This window comes from Eleutherodactylus coqui, chromosome 3 (assembly GCF_035609145.1).
Source record: "Eleutherodactylus coqui strain aEleCoq1 chromosome 3, aEleCoq1.hap1, whole genome shotgun sequence".
Lineage (NCBI taxonomy): Eukaryota > Metazoa > Chordata > Amphibia > Anura > Eleutherodactylidae > Eleutherodactylus > Eleutherodactylus coqui.
In genome coordinates this window covers 242,083,783-242,098,124 of record NC_089839.1, presented here as the reverse complement: position 1 = coordinate 242,098,124, position 14,342 = coordinate 242,083,783, and the positions used below count along the sequence as shown (strand labels likewise).

At 43.6% G+C, this 14,342-nt stretch overlaps 1 long non-coding RNA gene across 2 annotated transcripts in view; it reads left to right on the top strand.

Annotated features, from left to right (window-relative positions):
• The first annotated feature begins 4,716 nt into the window (after nt 1-4,716).
• LOC136619988 (uncharacterized) overlaps nt 4,717-14,342 on the top strand; it is a 41,740-nt gene continuing 32,114 nt past the window's right edge. For both annotated transcript variants that reach the window (XR_010791099.1, XR_010791100.1), the window contains exon 1: nt 4,717-4,809. This is a non-coding gene — a long non-coding RNA (uncharacterized lncRNA). The remainder of the gene's footprint in view (nt 4,810-14,342) is intronic.

The window sequence follows — 14,342 nt, the reverse complement described above, 5'->3', positions numbered from 1 at the left end:
TACAGTAAGCAGTGTTCACTACATGGGATTGGAGATCACAAATTTGGTGACCACAATGAACTAATCCAGCCAGAATACTCGAGCACAGGAAGTCCAAGGATGAAAGTATAAATAAAGCAATGACCACTTTGATGGGCCACCAAACAGGTAGAGTCAACAATCCCAGGACGCATGAAGCACACAGCTAAACAAGGCTCGTAATAAGAAGACTTTGGATAGCATGATAGCCAAGGCTGCAAGTTATAACGGAGAAGATGAGCTTTCATACTCCTGGCAGTGGATGTGTTTCCAATATGTTTTGCAATTCGAATTTTATCCTAAAATTGTAGTATTATGTAAAGACTTGGTCACATATTCTGCAGCACTGTAGGGAGGTTGTCATCATACATATCAGTCCCTCTCCAATCTAATTTCAGCATATCTTTAATAAATACACAAGGGGCAATTTGTTAGGGAGACAATTAACCTACCATTATGTTTTTGGGGCAGACGAGGAAACTCTGGTGCCCAGAGGAACACACGGAGAACTGCAGCTTAGGTCACCAGTGGTGTAAGGCAACATTGCTAACCACTGAACCACTCTGCTGCCCAATTAGTCATGCCACCATACCATCTTAGAAAAAGAAGGGGTGGAGCAAACCCAAAAATGTCAAGGGCCTGAGATCCGGACAAATATCCATTGCTTGGAAACCACAAAATGGGCTGAAAAAAATGTATATGTGTAGACCAAAATACACTATGGAGGCACTGCCATCCAGAGGTATCCACTAATTGGAGAACAGCACCTAGATATTAGATTTTTATCCTTTACACCATACCATCTTAGGCTGGACTCACATTGCCAGCAATGTCTAATGGAATGCATTGATTATAATGGGTTCCATCTGGTTTCCACAATTTTACTTAAAAAAAAAAAATATCGCTATTTTCCCAGCATTTATGATGGAAACCAATGACGGAAAGCAATATTTGGAAATGTGAACTGAGCTTATGTCTGCATATACTAGATCTCTTGGATATTCATTTTTCAGCAAAGTGGGAACAGGTCTATCCTCAAACCAACGCAACCCAATTTTCCAGCTCGAGTTTGTTGCATTGACTCTTCTTACTCCTGACATGTCCATCTCTTATCAGTCATGTATAGTGATGTGCTAGGAGAACACTTTTAGGGGCCTGCATAAAAATCAGATCCATGGTAGGTCAGATATTTGAGGAGAATATTCACAAATTGATATTTCATGCAAAATTAGAATTTTTAATTTTTGTATGAAAGCATTTTTTAGATACCGGTACTAATAAAGCAAAGATCCTTTATCCACTGAAGCGTATAGACTATGTGGCTGCTTTCAGTAGATTGCTAAGCACATTCCTGCTCATCCATCATTACATTAATGTGATAGTCTGCTAACAATTACATATATTTTATAATTACACTTTGCTAACATCTGGGAATACACACTTGCAATATTTTAAAAGCTAAAATCCCTATTTTCGTGTTCTCCTAGTACCCAGAATCCTATTTATTCCTTGGTCTTTCAGATGAGGTTTTGGTGCACTTTGAGAGCAACGTAGAAAAATGGAGAATTGTATAAATGCATCACATCCCTGAGGATTATAAATGTACATCAGTAAAATGCTCAGGCCTCCATTAAGATTAACATGTTAAGAAATAAATATGCAAATGGATTAAATAAAAACATTAATTATTCTAAAAACACATGTCCTATTTAGTCCTGCGTATATTCAAAGAAAGCAGGATATTTAGATGTGTCTCTCAATCCACTGAGCGTCTATGATCATCGTAGAGTCTGTCCCATTAGAGATGAAGCTATCAAAGAAACTGCTAGATGACAATGATATAATGTTAGTGTAGATACCATTGAGGTGGCCCCTGAAACTTCTGTAGGGATAGAGGAATGGGGGTCAAACTCAGAATGGCCCTATTTCCTCTAGCGGTGCAAGAAGAAGAGCCTCAGTGAAGAATAAAGGAGGAGGCTTCTGTTGGAATTACTTTGACCTTTTTTCCTACAAGGAATGGGGAGAGGGCTATTGGCGTGGCTAGACCTAGGAATCAAAAGTCTATGCTCCATATCTACGGTTTGATTTTGCCAAAACAAGAAAGCAGCAGCTGCATACAGTGTTCAGAAGCCATATAAAGTGGTTACCTCTTTAATCACATATGAATCAGTGCAGCTGTAGGAATAGACAATAGGAAATTGGAGAAATGGCCCAAAAAATTTACATCACCTAGGGGTCTCCGCCTTCCAATTCATAGTAGAAGACATATTCAGGTGTACCTCCAGCAATACAAATTTGGCAAAAGACCTAATTATGCATATTTAACTAAGGGTTGGAACTTTGTCTTCTTGTTCGGAGCTCTGCTTGCACTACAAACAAGAAGAAATCTGATGGCTGGGCATGCCTTATTTATTGCCATGTGCATCATGGCGACAGGGAGGCATTGGCCATAGTGGTGAGGTGAAATGGAGAAGATGTCATCATGGAAGAGGTAAAGGGCCTTCTACTAAGTTTACTTAAAGTTACATACACATTAGAGATGAGTGAACGTACTCGTTTAGGGCTATTTCGCAATCGAGCATCGCTTTTTTCAAGTAACTGACTACTCGAGCGAAAAGATTCGGGGAGCGTCGAGGTTGAGCGGGGGGTTGCAGAGGGGAGTGGGGGGGGGAGAGAGAGAGAGCTCCCCCCCTGTTCCCCACTGCTACCCCCCGCTCCACCACGCGGCCCCCCGCCCCCCGAATCTTTTCACCCGAGTAGGCAGTTACTTGGAAAAAGCGATGCTCGATTGCGAAATAGCCCTAAACAAGTACGTTCGCTCATCTCTAATACACATTATATGATACTATTGCTAGGGAAGGACCCCCACCAAATGTCTGTGCTCAGTGGTCTCCACTGACTTTGATTGGACGCTGTTATATGATGGTCGTTAGTTCTATCTCTTCTGTGCTATTCTCTAGGATCAGTGCAGGAAAAGGGGAGCTGAACAGTGATGCCATGTCTGAGAGCAAGATCTGATAGATGGAGGGAAGCTGGCCTTTGTGATTATATTCGGTAGGTTTGTACATACACGAGTAGTACAGTAACGTGTATACACAGAAGCCTGAGTGGGCAGGAAAGTAGGACTCTCATTGTCCCTACTAGGAACCCTGTCAGAATTTACTCTGCTCCTCCAGATGAGCATACTTTAGCGTGTTTTATGTGTGTGGAAAACTCCTGCTCGCAAAACATGGAGAATAGAACCTATTGATTTCCATGGATTCATTCTCATTTCTTTTCTTTGAAGCAAGCGGTTCTCGCTGGTGCAAAAAATAGGATCTGCCCTAATTTGTGCGCATTTGTACAACAAATAGGCCCTTAGGGGTCTATGGGGAAAGTTGAAATATGCACATATGTACTACGTCAGTATACTCAAAATGCTGAGCATACCTGCGAGCACCGGCTCTTTATTTGGCTTAATGGCAATTTATGTCAGGGGGGTGGGATTCCCCCACCAATGTGAACTATTGATGCCTGTGCAAATATGCACAGTATTTGCGCATGCGCACATGAAAAGTACACTCGTTCTCTCTGCAAAAAAGTTGCACAGGAGTGAGCGTATTTTGGAATACGCTTGTCTGAAGGAGCCTTTGGGCTGCATTCACACCATCTGCGTAAAAAAAAGTCCACGTTAAGCCTGCGTAAAACCGACTTTTTTCATCCTTGTGCAGCTTCATGTGGCCTCCGTACTGCGTCTATATCCAGTCTAAGTGTCTTTCTTTCTTCTGTGTGCCATCCGGTTTTTACATCAGCCAAAAAACTGAAACAAGCCCAATTCTTTTTTACTACATTTTTTTTTTTTGTAAAATAAGGACATCACACAGAATAACCCCTTTAAGGGGAAATAAAATACCAGACTTTCCTGTCCAGGGTGGTTGAATACAACAAAATCATGAAGAGGAGCACTCTGTATTTTTGCTCGGATCGCTTTCCCCTTTACGTATACATTATCCCACAAATTATACTCGTTACCGTACAGCAAATATCTTCCATAGAAAAAAAAAAAAAAGGTTGAACTGACAAAATGATGCCTGTGCTGCTGCATTGATCATTCTGGTATAATCCCAAAAAGTACACCCTAATGACTTTTAGTTTTGAAAGCTGTCACAGGCAATGATGTGCAGCGTGTATGATGTCATGTGATTTACAATTTGGTCAAGGAACTGAGCCATTTGCTTTTTCACACAATGAATTGCTTCATAGGGAAGCAGGAGTTGGCAATAAAAGTCCTGTGTGTTTGATATACCCAAGGAGACATTTATTCTTGACCCTCAAAGTTTAATGTTAGCGAACAGCAATAAAATCAACAGATGCTGATTTATAGAGTAATATCTGGGAGTTTTACTGATGTGGTCAAACGGTCTCATGACATCAGTACAGAAGTTTTCTGGATTTTTCAGAGTTTTTATTACATGTTAGAATCCCGACATAGGAAAATGAACGTTATTCTCTCTGGTCAGTTAGGAGAGTTTGCTTTGATGCAGCTATAAACTGTTGCATGTATCCTCTATGACACATAAAGTGTGTTTCTGGGGCAGAAAGACATAGGAATCTGAAGCATTCTGTCCTTTCCTTGTGGGTTTTGTTTCAGCAAGTTTTACTTCCCACATAATACATACCAGTTTCCTCCTCTCTCAATCATAACATCATATTGCCGAATGGAAACTAAGATGAAAGTAGATCTGCCATTTATACAATGAAACGCCCCACGTATTGCTGCCAGTTCCCACTAATTTCTAGGGATAGCGCTGTGTAAGTATGAGACTTACTACCTGATCTATGTCAATAGCCTAATTTTTATATTGTGCCATTTTGTATATAGCAAGCCTTGGGGGGGGGGGGAGGGAGGAGGGTTACCACTTACAGCACTTGGGATTGTGGTTTGGATTGCAGTCAAAGCAGAATTGGCAAGCAATTTGTGTTTTGGCTAAATTGGAAAGGAGATTATATCCAGTGTGTGTTGGGTTCTTACCTGAAATCCAGTATGGTTCGGATTTGTATATAATGCGGAGGGCAAGCCAACACATGGTCTGGGATGATTTAGTGAATCCTGCACTGAGCAGGCGGTTGGACCCGATGACCCTGGAGGTCCCTTCCAACTCTACCATTCTAGTATTCCATAATAAAACAATATATGCTCTTTATACCGATGACAGAAAAGGAAAAATCTAAATAATGCAGACCGGCAGCTATGCAGCAAGAAACTACATACAAAGTTAGCTGATAAGCAGTTTGCTTTACATTTTGCAACATGTGATCTAAGTTTGGTTCATTGGAATAGCCCAAGGTTTGCATATAGTGGCCATAGCATCAACACTAAACTTCAGTTGTGTAGTGATCAGCCCATCATATTGACATGCAGCGCAAATGCACAGAAATTCACAGCCTTTACAATCCGGATGTTGTATTTTGATGTGGATTCTTACCAAAATGCGCGGTAGATTTTCTGTTGCAGAATACCCTAGAAGGGTTTCCAGAACTTTGGTAATGATGACTTATCTTACTGCATCTGCTCCATTCAATTGTATTCATTTACTTATTTAAATCTGGCCGGTTTAACAGCTATGCTAGAACCTCCGGCCGAAGGCTCCGTCACTGAACCGGCTGCAAATACCAGAAGAAAAAGTGCCGCATGCAGCGCTTTTCCCTCCACCCCAAAATCGGGCAGAGGGGCGGAAAGGGGGCAGACTCGATTATAGTCAATGGGGTCCGCCCAGCGCTGTTTGGTTCCATCTACAGATGGAACCATTCGGCTTCAAGGATTCCCCTTTCCTGCACCCTGAACAGAGCAGAAAAGTGGAATCCCCAATGCAGGTGTGAAAGCACCCTTACTTGTTTTTGTATAGTGCATATGTATTACGCAGCGCTGAACACAGATTGTCCTCACTTGATATTGGGCCCTGTCCCCATTGGGGCTTACATTCTATAATCTCCAATTAGTATGTTTTTGGAGTATGAGAGCAAACCTGAGTATCCACAGGAAACACAGGTAAACATGGGGAGAAAATGCAAACTCCCTGCAGATGTTGCCCATTGAACACAAAGAGGAAAAAAACATCTCCCTGGCTTAATCCAAATTTGTAGGAAACAGCATGGGCCAGGCCTGACCAGATGTATATAGGAAAACCATAGAGGAATAAGAACCCATTTTGACACAGCAGCCCGTAACAAAATTACTTCTGCTTCAACTAAGGATGCCAGACTGGCATTGGAAGACATCAACAGAAATGATTTTGCCGTCAAAATTGATTTTTATTTATATTCAATAAATTTTTATATTTAAATGTTATCCTTGGTTGGATTTGAACACAAGACCCCAGCGCTGCAGGGTAACAGTGCTAAGCATTGAACCGCTATGCTGACCTATGTGTATGGGGTAGCTGTAATAACAGGCACAGCTCCTATTAAATATACGGTGCTGAGCCTATTAAACAATAAAGGTGATATTGCACTTGCCAAAATGTTGCAGTCGGAGATGTTGGCAGTCAGACCCCCACCCATCTGATCGTAATGACTTATCCTAAGAATAAGCCATCAACATCAAAGTCCCAGATCACCCTTTTAAGAACTCCTGATATGTCAGAGCTTTTTAAAGCATAATATTTGTACAGTACCGCAGGTAAAGGTTCCTGGTAAGGCCGCTTTTTCGACATCTGAGTAATGGAAACACCCCTTTTCCTTCTCTTCTGTTTCACAGCTGTTCTGAAAGAGCGATGGTGAGGTTAATGCTGCTGTAAGAAGTTGTGGCAGGCACTTTTAGCGTTGAACATTTAAAGGACACTACTAGCACTGCCATTATTGGTACTAGAACTGTTAATAGGCCCTTTTTGCATGGGCACCACTCTAATTGACTTCTTATGTGTACTGCTGTGTCTTTTAATGGGCTGGCAATACTAGTGGACAAGACTGTGGCCAGTGCTATTACTGGGCACTGCTTTTTTTGGCACAGGTAATGATTACTACTGTGATGTAGTATTTATCTTTGAAGCCTATGACCACATCAGATTTAAGTTATTTAAGCATTGGCTTTCAGTCTAAAATGTTCTACTGTGTGCTCAGCATGCTTTATATACCACAAATTGGAAGCACCACCTTCACACCATTTAAAGCTTTAAGGCTTCCATAGCACATAGCCCTGGATTTCAAACAAAATTCACTGGAAACAGAAATAACCTGACAATACCTAACCTTCCTACATCTTACCCTAATCTATTCCAGACACTGACCCAAACATGATACCATTGTCTCAAAGTAACCCTTAGACATTGCTACAGCAAACCCTATCTGAAACACTGTCCCTCTGAAACAATGAGAGTGTACTTGCACCCAGAGACAAAAAAAGCCAAAGAAAGTTAAGCTGAACTATGAAACAAGACTAGGTAGATACAGTACTGGTGTATCTTGACGCCACTGGAAGCTAGGGGTTTGAAAGGGATTGCATTGACTTACGCCCCTGTCACACCCCTAGCTCCCGATTGGCAGAATTGGCACATGGAAGGGGGATGCCTGCTGCAGACCCTATTGCTTTTTACCTAACCTTGAGGGTCCCCCTTCCATCAGCACTGGTCAATCGCTACCCCACCACTTCTGCCACCTGCTGTGCTGCTTTTGGCTAGTGTCTGTGCCGCTGTCGCCAGTGCTGGCACTTCCTATTTTTGCCCATTGTGCTGCAGGACCAGGACGCAGCTCCAATAGGGGCCACTGCCGCTGCAGGCGCCGTCTCTGCCGGCCGTGCTGCTGCCGATAGGATGGAACTTGAAGAGGCCATGCCGCCGGCCCTTATGCTCCCTGGATGGTTCTTCAATAGGGGCCAATGCCATCTGTGGCATGAAAAGAGCAAGCAAAGTGAAAAGAACAAGCAAAGCTAGAACAAGACACTAGAAGTAAAGAAGGAAAACTGGACCTAAATGCATATAGCTTATGCTATAACCAGCAACACATTGCAGAAATTAGAAATATTCAAGCAAAAGCTAACCAATGAGGATCTCCTCCCTAGACAAGGTTTGGCAGAGCAGTGTGGTCAGTTGACCGACTCTAGTGGATCAACTGTTTGACAGTTGCATAACTGCTGCCACTACAACAAGCTAGAGGACAGTAGATGACAATACAGCAAGAGAATTTCTGTTGATCGTAAACACTGGCCTCATATACTTATCTAACAGCTATCACTGTATGAACAAGGAAAAGCTAGTAAAAAGTTTCCGCAATCAAAGACAACCCCTTGTGAAACAGCTGATTCCTCTGGGTGCAGCTCCTGGAACCTCAGGCAATCAACTGATTTTGCAGGGGAAGTCCTAGCCAGCCAGGCACTTCACAGTGGAAATGTAGTATTATTTGGCAGCCATTCAGATGAGGTTGTGTCCTAAGCCAGCCTTTCTGCCAGTACTGTACTGGCCAGGACTTCCTATTCCACATGTGCCATGCTGCCTTGCATAGCCCTGCTATATTTAGCTGCAAAGCAACGTATTAATGCCCACCCCTGTATTGCACATAGTAACTAGCAGTATCCCTATGTTCCTTTTACTAGAGAAGCCAATGCCTAACGACTGGCATCAGATTGCTGCTGGAATATTTTGATAGCAGCATAAGTACATTACAGGTTCCCTTTAATGCACAGACATCTTTGGCCCCTTACTTTTCCAGCACATCTGCACCGTTTCCCAACTTTACACAATCATTCCATCCATAGTGCACAACACAGTAACAGTATCTATCCTCATGCCTCACAAAGTAATAATGCCCTCATACAGTATTAGCACCCCTGTCACAGACTACAGGGTTTATGGGCCCGGCAGTCACCAACCTGCGACGTACGGCACCTAGGGGAAAACCAGGGTCTACTTATTTCTAGCTCCATGGATTCTGCACTCGTGCAAGATGGAGCCCAAAACGCACCCTGCATGCCCCAATACACCATGTTGTCACCAATGACTGTTTCAAACATGTAGGTCAGCCACTTTGGTTTCCACTACCCTACGAACAGTTAATTCAATTCAGAGTTATGGATCACTTAAAGCATTCAAGGACAACTAATAAAGTTTTAGGCTTTATTCTAAAAATGGTTAGCAGTGCTTACCGTATTTCCCTGAAAATAGGTCCTACCCCAATAGTAAGACCTACTCACCTGGTCCGCGGCATCCTGATCGTCTCCAATGGCGCTGTGGCAAACTGCTGAGTCCCCCACATCTGTTATCTCAGCTTCTGCTGGTGATGGGGCTTTGAATACCCCGCCTCCAGCAAAGTGAGCGCTGTGATTGGCTAATTGAGCACCAGTAGCCAATCACAGCCGGGGCTCGATGAGCCAATCATAGCCATTCAGCGAATTACATCATTGAATGGCTATGATTGGCTCATCGAGCACCGGCTGTGATTGGCTGCTGGCGCTCGATTAGCCAATCATAGCCATTCCAATCATAGTATTCAAAGCCCCGTCACCAGGAAGAAGCTTAGCTGTGAGACGAGGAGGACGCAGTTTACCGCAGCGCTGTCGAAGACCATTGGGAGGCATTGGGACTCCCCAGACCAGGTGAGTATAAGACCCCTCCAGAAAATAAGACATTGTGCCCCTTTTGGGGCAAAAATTAATATAAGACAGTGTCTTATGTTCAGGGAAACACAGTAGATAAAAATATACAAAAGGAGATATTGACAAAAAGGGTAAGGAGCATACCAATACACACAAAGGAGTATGAAAACAAAAAGGAATACAATAGTAGGAAATACCAGTCTATGAAGTTGTTTCCAGTAGTGCTGGGGCACGAAGCACATGGAAAGAGGGGCGGGCTGGCATTAGATGAAATGCCTGAGGCTGACAATTTGGGGAGGGGATACCCTTGGTTTTAAAGCCGTCTTTGAGTCACACCTTCACCCTCCTTGTTTTTACATCATTGATAGGCGGGCTGAGTATATGCTCAAATCTTCCAGACAGAGAGCCAATTTAACATTTTGGCCATATTTCCCTAGGAGACCCTCCAATAAGGAAGCTATGGCTGCCATGTTTCATATCATGAATCTACCTACTCGTGAATACCAAACATGATATGTGACAGATGACTAGCTTTGCAGATATGTGATTCTGGGGGTCCTGGGAACTGCACAGTGACAGGAGTATATGCACTGGGTCATCGGTACACTCATGTTGTTGGGCTAGGATCTTCAGATAACCCATAATCCCAGTTATTAATTCCTCCTCTGATTAATGACTGTATCAGGGCTGTGTGCCGCAATGTCTGGGTTGTATATATTGGACACAGGATGGTTGGGGAATATAACACTTGACATCCACTTGTAATGCTTCATTTACATGGGACTGCTGTCGGCTAAACGACTATACAAGAGCTGACATCACCGCTAGTATTTATCGCTTCTGCAGAGCATTTGGACAGGCAGATCACCGCTGACTATTGCTGACTTCTTGCTCGGCACTTTACATTCTTTGTGAAGCACTGAACGGGAAGCGCTAACACACAGCGAGAAGTCAGCGATCAAGCGATGATTTTTATGCTGGTTGAAAGTGAGCGACAAACAAGTAAATATATAGTAAATTATGTTCTGCATATAGACGTAACGATTATCGTGCATTTAATTGTTCCGTGTTAATGGTCCATAAATTGGTAATTTTGTTAACATTACAACAAAGGGTTTCCTTGCTGGTCCCAAAAAGAGCAAGTGACATCAAGACCCCCTCTGTTATAGGCGTGAATGGCAGTGGAATGAGTATTGATGAACTCTGCTTGGCAGAAAATGCACTTAAAGGGGTTGTCCCGCGGCAGCAAGTGGGTCTATACACTTCTGTATGGCCATAATAATGCACTTTGTAATGTACATTGTGCATTAATTATGAGCCATACAGAAGTTATAAAAAGTTTTATACTTACCTGCTCCGTTGCTGGCGTCCTCGTCTCCATGGTGCCGACTAATTTTCGGCCTCCGATGGCCAAATTAGCCGCGCTTGCGCAGTCCGGGTCTTCTGCTGTCTGCAATGGGGCCGCTCGTGCAGAATGCCAACTCCGTGTAGCTCCGCCCCGTCACGTGCCGATTCCAGCCAATCAGGAGGCTGGAATCAGCAATGGACCGCACAGAAGAGCTGCGGTCCACAGAGGAAGAGGATCCCGGCGGCCATCTTCAGCCGGTAAGTATAGAAGTCACCGGAGCGCAGGGATTAAGGTAAGCGCTGAGCGGTTTTTTTTTTAAGTCCCTGCATCGGGGTTGTCTCGCGCCGAACGGGGGGAAGGTTGAAAAAAAAAAAACCCGTTTCGGCGCGGGACAACCCCTTTAACCATTTATCTAGGCCAACCCAACATTCCCCAAATAGAAAGGTGGTAGACTTAAACAGAAAGCTCGTTGACGGTCTACCAGTATCATTACATCACAACCCACTTTGTGAAGTAATAGTGCCCCAATTATGCCCTTAAACAGTAGTAGTGTCCCCATTATGTTCCCAGGCAAACTTAGTTGCCCCTTTGTCGCCCCATACAGTAATAGTGCTAAATAAAATAAAAATATTAAACTCTGAAACTCATCTAACTCTCTTCTCATAATGAGCAGGTCCTATTTCTACAACCCAACGCTGGTGATGTCATTGCGCTGGTTCAGCCAGTGTTGACAAGAAAGTTTGACCGCTCCCAACTCCCAACCAGTTTAAGTTTCCTAAGGCACACAGCTCCCTTCCCCTCCGGACCCGATCGAACCCCCTGTGAGAATGATGGTTACACTCCTAGTTGTTCTCTGTAGAGGAACAAATTGCAAGCAACCTTGCAACTATCAAAAAAGAAACCTTTGTGCACTCTACATGAATCTGAAGGCATATCGATGTAAAGTAATATAACTAGAGATGAGTGAGCACGCTCGGTAAGGTGAGATACTCGAGCGAGCCTCGCTCATGTCGAGTAACTGCCTTCTCCTCCGAGCGTGCTCGGGGGGTAGCAGGGGGCGGCGAGGGAGAGCGGAGGGGAGCCGGGGGGAGAGTGAGAGAGATCTCTCTCTCTCCACCCCGCTACCCTCCGCCGCCTCCCCAGAGCACGCTCGGAGGAGAAGGCAGTTACTCGAGATGAGCGAGGCTCGCTTGAGTATCTCACCTTACTGAGTGTGCTCACTCATCTCTACATAAAACCATGTTTTTGAAAATATTTTTTTAAGTGGCAAAAGAGCCCCAACAAAGGTAGCGTGTGAATGTAACCGTAGATTGCACTTAAATTGCCTGATGAAAAGCAATGCTTCTTATAAGAGGGTTAGCATTTGCTAAATGAGACTAATGTGTGAGAGCTCAGCAAAACTGTTAAACAGGACAGAACCTCCAGGAAAGTGCTCCAAAAATCACACGAGTGTAATGTAAGCAACTCTGAACACTCAGTTACATACGTGGGTGGAGAAAGGGTGAGTGAGAGCATCAAATGAGCAATGCTGACGCCAGAAAGGATTCCTTGTTAGCACATAAAGTCCCTAACTAGAAAATGAATGCAACGGAGTCTAGACAGGAAAAATGGAATGCAAGATTTGGGGCCTATTTTCAAATAAAACGAAGAGCTGGATAACGGGACGTTATGCCAACGACTGGTTAAAACAGTGAAGAATTGGTCATAAAAAACACATTACAGCAGATGGAACTCTACGAAGCTCAGAGCTCAAGCCAGATTTTACAGATTCATAGATCTGTCAATGATGGCAATGATAGTTTACAAGATTCCTCGTGCATGGGAAATACATTTTGTTGCCTTTCGTGTCAACCCAGCATGGGCGTTCATCTGGCAATGTTAAAAGTGTTTATTGTCTTTACTGTCTGTGAAAAGTGGGTTACAAATGTACAATGACTTGGCTATATAGAAAGACAAAACCAATAATAAAGGAAATTAACACTAAATTTCAGCTTTTGTTGAAAGCTCAATTACAAAGCTTCTGCAAACTGAGAAAATAATGAAACTGTTATCCCGGTAACTCGGCAGTCTCTGTTCGGCTGGGCATACAGGCCCACATCTGGAGCAATAATCTTTTGACACTTTCCTGGGCTGTATACACACAAATGATGTCATCATTACATAGGTGTCAGTCTTTACACAAAGACCCCATCCAGGCATCTGTATACGGGATCCACATCAAATAGATTCTGAATACAATGACCATAGAAGTGTATGGAATCATATCTCCAATCATACACAAAGGGAAAAATACTGTGGCTCGCAGAGGCACCACAAGAAGTGTATATACAGACCCACAGTGTGATCTGTTGGTGGTGATATTACTTGTAAGTATCACTCATGAAGACTTGGTTATTCGCTTGGAATCATGGTAGGAGTAGAAGCACCAGAGTAAGGTTACCTATATGTAATGATCCGATTCATGGTTGAAGTCCCTTGTCGTATCTGGTGCGGATCGGTAGCATGGTCAGGGAAAGCTAGAGGTCAGTACACAAGTAGGTATCGGTTTGCAGTATAGAGAAGTGGGTGGGTGGCGTAGTCAGGGAATCCAGAGGACTGTGTTTCCCTGAAAATAAGCCCAAAAGAGGCACTAAGTCTTATTTTCGGGGATGTTTTATTATACTTACCTAGCAGGCTCGGTCCAGGTCCCCCCACTGCTCTCTGGACCTCCGATGCGCTGAGCTGCAGCATTGAATGGCCAATTCATAAATTCTGCCTCCACAATGTGATGGCTGTGATTGGTTCTTGACCGCTGCTCAGCCAATCAATGCCATCCTGTTTGATCATCAAGCGCTGCATTTATTGGCTGAGCAGCGCATGAGAACTAACCAGAGCCATCGCTTTCTGGAGGTGGCATTTATGAATCCCGTAACCAGGAAGTGATCTTCGGTGGAGCTCCTGACAACAGCAGGAGGACCCGGACTGAGCCTGTTAGGTAAGTATTCCTTTTTTTAATGTAATGCAGCTAGGGCTTATTTTTGATGTAGAGCTTATATTTCAAGCATCCCTGAAAAATCCAGAAAAAATCAGGGTAGGGCTTATTTTTTGGAGAAACAGGGTAATAGCTATTGCAGAAGGAGGAGTAGTTAGTTGGAGGAGCTTGACTACAGGCTGGGAGCTCAATAATCGCACAATGAGAGAGACAGGCCAAGCTTATATAGGGCATCTAATCAGGAAAACAGGGTTGAGCCAAACAGGAAAACAGGAAGTAGATTAACAGGAGGAACGAATAAAGACAATGTTCAGCAAAGGAGCTAACCAGTACTCTAAATAGCTCAGCAGGATGGGCCGCCTGGAATACAGGAGCTACTGGGTTTGAGACCCAATACTATACACATTAGATATCTGTCAGCTGAAAGCTCCTTTGGCCAA